At 40.6% G+C, this 9593-nt stretch overlaps 1 protein-coding gene across 1 annotated transcript in view; it reads right to left on the reverse strand.

Annotated features, from left to right (window-relative positions):
- The window catches only part of nat16 (N-acetyltransferase 16), a 51555-nt gene extending 44101 nt beyond the window's left edge, over positions 1 to 7454 (reverse strand). The window contains exon 1 of the mRNA XM_084343914.1: positions 7370 to 7454. The gene's annotated coding sequence lies outside the window, so the exon portion shown is untranslated. The remainder of the gene's footprint in view (positions 1 to 7369) is intronic.
- Between the last annotated feature and the right edge of the window lie 2139 nt (positions 7455 to 9593).

A 9593-nucleotide genomic window follows, 5' to 3' on the forward strand; every position in this document is an offset into this window, starting at 1 on the left:
CTGCTGATCAGTGGTTCTGTGCAGTCAATTGTGGCAACAACTGAAAGGAAGACCAAAAAAAGCAAAAATAATTTTCCCAACACCAGAATCGAGGTGTTTGACGATGAGGTGAAGGTTAGAAAGCACATATTATTAATTCTTCCATTCACGTTGTCCTCAAGCAGCACCAGTGCATCCATCATGAAGCATTACACATGAGTGTGCCACAGTATTTACTATATATGTTTACAGCGATCAGACTGACTGCTTCACTTGCCAAAAATCGTCTTGACAGTCAGTGGCTTCCTGCACCCTGGCGTATTATTTAAAGATGAAGTGTAACAGGCTAACACAATTTATTTATTCATTTAAATTTTGTGACAGTGAGCCTGCATTATGATTAGGATTTATGAGTTTGATATGGAGTGTAATGATTGTGCCGTCAGACTTTGATCATTTACATACATAAAAACTAAACTTGTGCTTGGTGATATTTGCACAGTATTTGAAATTATAATTGACTATTGACACTGTTCTGCCATTCTTTAGTGCTACATCCTGGTATTGTCCTAGCATTTTTCATTAGCAGCAGTGCACTCCACAAGTGACCACGAGTGTCAGTAGCACAAACACCCCACCCCTGTCCTCTGTGCTCCGGGGGTGGGGAATGTGATGGTGAGACAGCGCTGATGAAATATTGATCAGACTGAAATATTGAGCCCCTGGGACCTCATTTATGACTGATGCGTACACACAAAACGGGGCCTGACAGAGGCATACACCACTTCCCCCAAAAAGTTGGGATCAATATAAAAAGCCTGACATTAGAATGTGCGTACCTTCACAGAAAGGTACCGGTAGCTTTGGCAATGGTGGTCATCTGAAGCCATATTGTAGAAACAATCCTCATTTGTACGTTAGCAAACATTAGTGTGGATTCTCCGCTGAGTTTTATAAATGAGGCCCCTGGTGTCTTTATCTGACTGTATGACAAAATAGAATTCTAAATATAGAAACATCCCAGATAGCTGCAGGCTACATCCTCATCTTCACCAGCTGAAAGGTGTTTCTGTTTATGTCCAAATTAAGTAACGCTGAGGGTGGCGTGCACACCTTGGGGACTTGGTGCTGACAAGCTGAGATATTTTATATATCTTCATAATTGTACAGAAGATATACGTGTTTGAGTCAGCTCACCCTGAGCCCTCGGCCAACCCTAGTATTTCCAGCCCTGCTGTTGTTTCAATCTAAGAATACAAACATTTCCATTTTTCATCCATCCAGAAAATGTGCTTAAATGAGTGTTAGAGCATCACTTGCTATACATTTTTCATTTTGTTTTTTCAAGGATGGCATCTGGTGTTATCCTTAGAGTTATACTACACAACGATGACCTGGAGCTGCAGTCCTCAATGATCCTGTCTACTATGAGAAGTACCTAAAAAATATAGACCACTTTCTAAATGTGTCTTTATTCCAAATTACACAAGGAAGCTGAGTACTTTACAATAAATCCCTGGTAGTCAGAGCCCGTAAGGACCCATGACACTACTTCATTTAGTTGGCTGTGCTGCTACTATAGCGATCGACTTTTATCAATCTATTTAGGTTCTGACTATTCTGACCTCTTCTGGCTACTATGGCATTTGAATGAGTTTAGAAGTATTGTGAATGGCTGACAGAATGAAATGGATAGTTAAACTCTGTTGTCTTTGGCTGACTGGCGTGAAAAGGAGAACCCTGAAGACACTGCATCATTGTGGTCATCATTGAGTGCTGGGGTAATGAGTCACCCAGAAATCAGTTAGTATTTTTGCACTTCCTGTTCCCTCGTCTCAAAGTCAGTGGGTTTTTTTAATGGGTTTTCTGTTAAATGTCTGAAATAAGGTGTGTGGTATCCACAGGCTTAAGAGGTTAACAAGTTTTGTTCTCCAACATAAAATATATCATCAGATGTTGTACAGTCAGACTTCAGTTGCAAACTATTCTAACTCTGGCTTTACAACGTGTAGACTGATCACTTTATAAAAAACATATATAGTAACTGTGTGGTAAGACGCTTAGGGCGCACTCACACTTGGCGCACTTGCTCCATACTGTGCTGAAGCACGATTGTCCCTCCTTCCCAGTCCTCTGCTGGCCTGCACTCACATTGCTCCGACCTAACCGGGCCTGAGCACGGTTTCCTCTTGTACAAACGTCATCACGTCGTAGTGCGGTCGCAGCACAACGGAGAACATCACAGAGAACATGACTTTACTGACTTTGTCGTGGCTTATTTTGTGTGGTTTTGGTCACAGACGGCTCTCACATTTCTGGAATTGTTGATTATGCAAGGCAGCATAATACACATGATTTAGTTCATGTCCACGTTACGCGCCCTGGCTTGTGCTCGTGCATGAGCAACCATACCGTGCCGAAGCACACCTCCTTCAACCCTGCCAGGGCCAAGGAAGTGTACTGTGCTTGAGCTCACACTAGTCAATCAAACTGGACTTTGGGGGTCAAACGTGCTTTGGCATGGTACGGATGGCCTAGTGTGAGTGCACCCTAAGTGGTGGTGACGTTTAAGTCATGCAACAGCAGCATAGTCTGTTTATAGCCTAACATTAGCTTTCTATTTCTAGCGATTTATTTAAACTTCAAAAATCACAAAAGTGGTGTTCATCTGTGAAGATTATCTTGATGAGCAAAACATGCCATAATTCAAAATCCACTTCAAAAATCCCAAAGGCTTTTTGTTGAGGGAACCAGGGCGATACTATCTTCCAGGTTGGCCTACAAAAATACGTCATCCCTACAGCACTGTATTGGCAGGTGCTTCTGTTATTTAGTCCAAATTTATCAAATTCATCTTTCCTCAACATCTGACTCTATTACAACATCAACAATATTGTGTGGAGCTGGAAACAATTAATCAATTAATTCATTCATCACTTAGTCAATCAATGGAAAATTAAGCAACAACAGCCCTTATATGATACACTGGAACATTTAGTTGAATCCAGTAGCACCCCATCCCGCAAAATGGATACCAGTCTCAATTTGGGATGTTCTGGCTCCCAGTCTGTCTGGCTGTGTAGCTGCAGACTGCATCCTCGTCATTACCTGCCATCACTAATAAGGTGTTTCACAATCTATGGCCTCAATAGAGACCTCTACATGTATAACATAAATAATCAACAAAATGTATCAATAAAAACAAATTATAACCTCTTGAAACACATTGATTGGTTATTACGTTGTATGGTAAGATTTACTCTTTCAAGAGCTGACATGATTAATCACTTAGGGCCGGACCTACTAAAGGTTTGTGTGTATTAAAACAAAAAAATGTACAAACGGATTTACTAACAGTGCGCAAAAAGGGTTGCGTCTGTCAAAGGTGCAAAATAGCGCGTCTGCATTCAGTTAGTACGTTTGCAACATGGGGCGTTTACACGCAATTGTGCGTGTTGTGAGTGGAGAAAACGTAAATATATTAATTTTGCACACGCAAAGTGATTTATCAAACCTGAAAGCAATTTTGCTCATAGAAACTGTGTCTATATTTACCACGTCTCAAAGGGAGGTGCAAATGGTTTGTATACGTAATTGCGCACACATAGCTGCCGTTATTGTTGCAAGAAGGAGACGCTGAAACAATGGAAAGAGACGCCGCGAACGCATTTTTCACCCTTGTGTGAACATTTTTGGGATGAATGAGGAAACTATCATCAGAACGTATCGCCTATCCAGCCTTGCCATTTTGGCGCTGTTGGAGGAACCCCAAGCGGATTTGGAGCCAGCTACGAGAAGGAGTCACGCAATACCTGCAATAACAAAAAAAAAATTACATTATTATACGCCAATTTTTCTTTTGTTCTTCTTCTGATGTCTTGGTATCTCCTTCTCACTTCATCCACTGTTCGCCTGTTTTTTCCAACAGCATTAACTTTTTCACCAATTTTCTCCCACACGGTGTTCCTTTGCGCAACCGTCAGATTCCTTTGCTGCAGCTCATTGAAATGCTTATTCGCTTCCTCTACCAACACGTCTAATGCCAAAGGGTCGAATTTCACTTTGCGCTTTCGCTCTCTCAAACTCGCCATGCTGAAAACCATGAAACATGCTAAACCCTCATTTAAATAGGCGTGTCTCCAACGCGTTTGCACCTGTTGTCATTAACGCAATCACTCTTAGTAAATCACCCGCAAACCGCGGTTCAACCCCACACGCAAATTTCTAGATTGCGCACGCAGATTAGTACAAGCAATTTGGGATCTTAGTAGATCCGGCCCTAAGTTGATTATTCATGTTAAAAAAGGATTGACAACATTCAAAGTTCAATTCAACATTCAAATAATGTTCCCTGTTTCAGATTTTTGTTTCCTGCATCCTCTGTTTTACTTCATTATAAAGTGAACATCTCTGGGTTTTGGACTGTTGGTCGAACACAGAGCACCAAGGATTTTAGCGTTTTTTATTTGGTGTGTTGCCTCATCTCCAGCTCCATCCTGCTCCAATTTCTCTCTGGAGCCACTCACAAGATGAGTCTGGAGCACCAGTGTATTGTGTACTCAATAAATTTAATTAAGGTTCAAGTTTTCAAGTTTTTATATTTTTTCAGCACTCATATCAACGCCATTGTTAGACTAGACTATCACTTGCAGATTTGTAAAAATCAATATTCATAATTAAGAAATGTCATATTCTTCTTTAAAAAGATATTTTACAACAACAGCTTGACTTTATCCTGGTGGTGTTTTTAGGTTGAGATGGGACAAGTTTAAACAATATTCACCAAAAATAGATATTCCAGAGTTCAACAAAACAATACCTCCCACCTGGGATTCAACAATAAACAACAAAAGATAGAAATTCAGTTTGTTACAAAGTTCGGTTTCTCAAACCTGTTCTGAGTAAACCCTCTTCCCAAACAAATCCATAAAGGATTTTGGGCAATGGTATTGTGTACATTACCTTTGAATTTAATGATCGAAATTGAAAGTATATTTAGATTGATTTTTGATTTAAAATCGAAATCATGACACCCCTAGAAATGATGTGTTGCCTGGGATAGAACCAGACACATCTAACAAGCTCAGGTTTTATTTGTGTATTAGTCTGGCTGTTTAGGTTAAAGTTCAAATGCAGCTTTTCTTGTGATTTGAGAAACAAGGTGCATTGTAAGAGGAGTGCAAAGCAACACTGAGCAGCCTAGCAGGAAAATGAGGAAGCAAACAGCTCTGTGAATAGAGAGGCAAAGTCCCTCCACTTCCATTGGACCACCATGAGACCTTTTATGTAAAAAAAATCTCTACAGTAGAGACAAAAATGTTACCTTGTTTGAATTGTGCAATGAATTAAACAAATGATGTTTGTCAGTTTCAAAGAATTTTTTTATCTCAAAAAGTTTGTTTCAAGTTTCAAGTACTAATAGAATAGTAATTAGAAAGACTATACGCCCAGCAGTCACGTAAGTGACGTCATATTGCTCAAAACTCACCAAAAGCCATAACTGAAACCTTGTAGAGCTGGTCCTGTATGTTAGCTGACTGACCAGCTGTCCTTTCACATAACTGCAGCTGTCGATATGTCCAGACGATGTAGTTCACTGGGAGGTTTTACGCAAAACTAAATGGTATTTTACTACCTTTAAAACAAACTGACTTTCTTGACGTGCAAAATGATCTTTTAAATTGACAAACATCACTTGTGTAATTCATGATGGGATCAAAACATTATTTGTGTGTGGTCATTGGGAAAGAGCAGGACTTTGTCACTGCTCCACTGTGCTCACAGTTTTCATCGGAAAAAAAAACGTACGTTGAAAAGTGTACTTGGGTTTCAGGGAGATGTTAATGGGTATTTTTCACTATTTTATAACAATTTATAGATTAGATGATCAATGCATTAATCTGAAAAAGAATCAACATATTAAAGGAGTTTTTAATGAGAAGAGAAAGATGTTCGACTGATTTTTTTTCTACCTAAACAAACTAAATAAACAAACGCTCTTTGTTTTCATGACTGAATAAACAAACTGACCTTAAAGGACAACACAATTTATACTGTTTTACTTTGTTTATATGTGGTGGACCTTGCCACCTTTCTAGCTTCAGACAGGGTTCTGGGACCTTATTTTGCTCTGAGAACAGCTTATTTATTGAGTTATAGAAAAAATACAGATTTCTGAGCTTGTAGTATTACCTCATTAATATTGTAAATATCAAAATTCAGACTTAGAATTTATTCTCCAAAACTACATAATTCACCTTTAATCTAGGGCTTCATTTAACTATTATATTGATTATCAGTAAATCAAAATCATTTTGTCAATAAAATGTCAAGAAAAATGCCCATCATTATTCCAAAGGCTGGTTCTGTCCAGTCAACAGTCCAAAACCCTGACATTTACAAAGCTTTGTACTATCTACTGTGGCATTGCTGCTTGAAATGTGACTTGAACGATTAAACAACTTGCGGTTTAATTTTCTCAATCAAGAATCTATTGATTGACTGATTGATTAATCAACTAATCGGTTCAGCCCTTCATTAATCAATTGCCTAATGGAAATAATCATTGTTAGTTGCAGCTCTAATTCGACAAACAACCCGCCAGCACCCAAACCATGACATCTTCTAAAGTGTTTGGAAATAGCACAAATAGCTGCAGACTCTGTCCTCGTCACCTGCCACTGAGCTGTTTCTATTATTGTTCACACTTACAGACACACACTACACACCCTGGGACATATCCCACATACACAACAAACAAAACCTGAACATTACACGCTTTTAAAAGTAGCACGTTAAATGATTTAAGCATATATCCTATGTATTTTGACCTTTTTTTAATATAAATTTGAAGTGTAATCAGTTTTTTTCATGCTCTCATCCTTCATTATGTTGTACTACAGGCACTGCTGAGCACACAGGATGGAGGATTGGACGAAACTTTGACCACAATGACCTTAACGCCATGTTAATGTTGAGCAGTGTGTTCAGGCTCTGTCTCGTGGACAGTGTGGACAGGCTCTGTCTCATGGACAGTGTGGACAGGCTGTGATGCTCTCAGATCTGCTGGAGGTTCAGCAGCGTCGTCATTAGTGACACACCGCGGTGAGCGAGCAGGAAGATGAAAAAGAGCCCAAATAATCCCACAAGGTCAGTATCCTGTCATTACTGAGAAGCCTACAACACATTTTAAGCATATTACATAATACCAATGGAGATTAAAGTCAAGCAATATCATAAAATCCGATACGTCACAATGAACCCAGCGGGCCTGCTAAGCACCACTGAGCACCGACAGTATAGAGGATGTTATAGCTGGTAATTTTCCCTCAGACAACCTGACAGCACTGAGCCATCCATTATCTCCATCCGGCGGCTCTGCCGGTCTTACCGCGGATGATGGCCGGCGGTGGTATCCTTGGTGTCGCTGGTCGGAGGAGACAGGATGGGAGACGGTATCACGGCTGATGCGCGAGCTGCACAGTTCCGGTGATGAATGAAAGACAGACGGACCGGCTCTGACGATAACCCACTGGAGACTCCACACGGTCCACAAGCACAGGCCCCTCCCCTCCCAGTCCTCTACGTCAGGCCTCCGTACTGGACTCACTGGAGCGGCTCAGCATCACTGCAGCCCTCCCCCTCGGCCATCCGTGTGTGTGTGTGTGTGTGTGTGTGTGTGTGTGTGTGTGTGTGTGTGTGTGTGTGTGTGTGTTTGTGTGTGTCAGTATCAAAGGAACGTGCTGAGACTTCCAAGAAGCACGAGCAGTTGGGTAGTACACTTCATTTCTGCCTTTTTCTGTAATTTTGCATGATTAGCATGCAAACATGCCAATCATGCAATCAATTGTGCATGATTTTTGTGAAAATGCCATTACACCTTCTAAAATAAAGTAAAGGATAACACATTAATGACCATGTATGAATAAGATTAGTGTGACTTAAAACACAAATGGCCCCTTTCTCAACTAAATAACAAAAAATGCTGACTTAGTGTATTTATAGACTTCACAGAGGGATACAGTCACTTCAAAGATAGTGAATAAAGGATGTTATTCTCAGATATTTTGTAAGCTATATTTGACGGTAGCATTTTGTAGCAGTTACAGGTCATGTCACATAGATCCAAGCTTCTTCAAAAAGTGCCGCAGGGATCATGACATGATCTGACTTTGTCACGTAAACTTGGAAATAATCAAAAAGTTTGAGGTATAAATTAAGAGTCAGAAGTCAAATTGATATTCGGTCCAAAGTGGGGCTTTCTTAGCTTCACATCATGGCTAGACTCAAGGTTTCAGTGCATGGAACTCTACAGAAACTGGATCAGTTGTATTCAAAGCACGATCAGGCAGACTCAAGTGACCACACCATCAGAAGATCAGTACATCAAACTGAGTTCCCTGACAGATGGAGAAGCAAAGGTCCTATTTACTGATGAAACTAGTACCCCTTTCCCATTGGTCTTTGCACACAAAAGCCCGATCTTTAACTAAGATCGAGCTTTTGTGTGCAACGGGAATGTGTAAACTTGCATTTACACCCGGGTCAATTGACTCTGCAGTAGACACAGGTTTGTATCACCTCTGCTCGACTCGGCTTTGAAGCGTAAGACCCAGGTGAACATGCTAAATTCCACCGTGTGAAGTAATGACGTGTTATCAACATCCGGTGGTGGCGAGTAAATGAGGAAGGAATTTGGGATGTGGTCTGTTAAGGAGGTTTTATTACCGGACTCAGTGTTGGAGACAGAGACCCGTTCAGTCCTATGAAAGCTGCTCAGTGGAGTTTTGAAGCCAAAAAGCTCAACGTCCTGGCTATGAAATACCTGGATCACAGACCAAGTCGGCTAACTTCTTGTTTAGCGCCTGGCTAACTTGATGGAGATAAATTAATTTAATCGTGCTCTTCTAGACTTTGCAAATGTTATTGGACCAAATAAAATAAGAAAAAATATATATATATATCCTCCGTTTTACAGACACTTCTTTCACAATGGGTCTATTGTTGTTTTCTCTTCTGTTGCAACTGCTTCTTTGGTTTGTGATGTGAAAAGTGATGTCAGTGACGTACAACGTAACGCTTCCGATAAAATTCACAAATGGGCTGCCTTGCCTGCGGGAAGTGGGAATGAGGTCAATAGGCACTTTTTAGCGGGTGTACCCCTGTTTAAAAAATCTGTGTAGACCCACTAATTTTGGTTGAAATGCAGTACAAAGTTAGAGATTTATGACAGTAACAGAAGTGTGTCTGTGAGGAGACGAGCAGGAGAGAGAATGATACAACAGTGTTTCAAACCCACAGTGAAACATGGTGGTGGGAAGATTCAAGTATTGGGCAGTTTGCCTCCTCTGGACTTGGACACCTGCACAGAATTGACTCCACCCTGACCAAGAGGAAGTATCACTCCATTGTTCAGAGACATGCTCCAGCCTCTGGTTTGATCTTTGTGGAACAGGATTCACACTGCAGCAGGATAATGAGCCCAAACACCTCAAAGCTTTGTAAGAACTACTTGAAGACCAAAGAGTCCTGACTGTCATGGACTTTCCTCCACAGTCACCTGACCTCAACCCCATTCAACATTTATTGGGGGCACTTGAAGAGTGAGAAAGTCA

This window comes from Pagrus pagrus (genome assembly GCF_965226575.1).
Source record: "Pagrus pagrus genome assembly, chromosome: 22".
Taxonomy (NCBI): Eukaryota; Metazoa; Chordata; class Actinopteri; order Spariformes; family Sparidae; genus Pagrus; species Pagrus pagrus.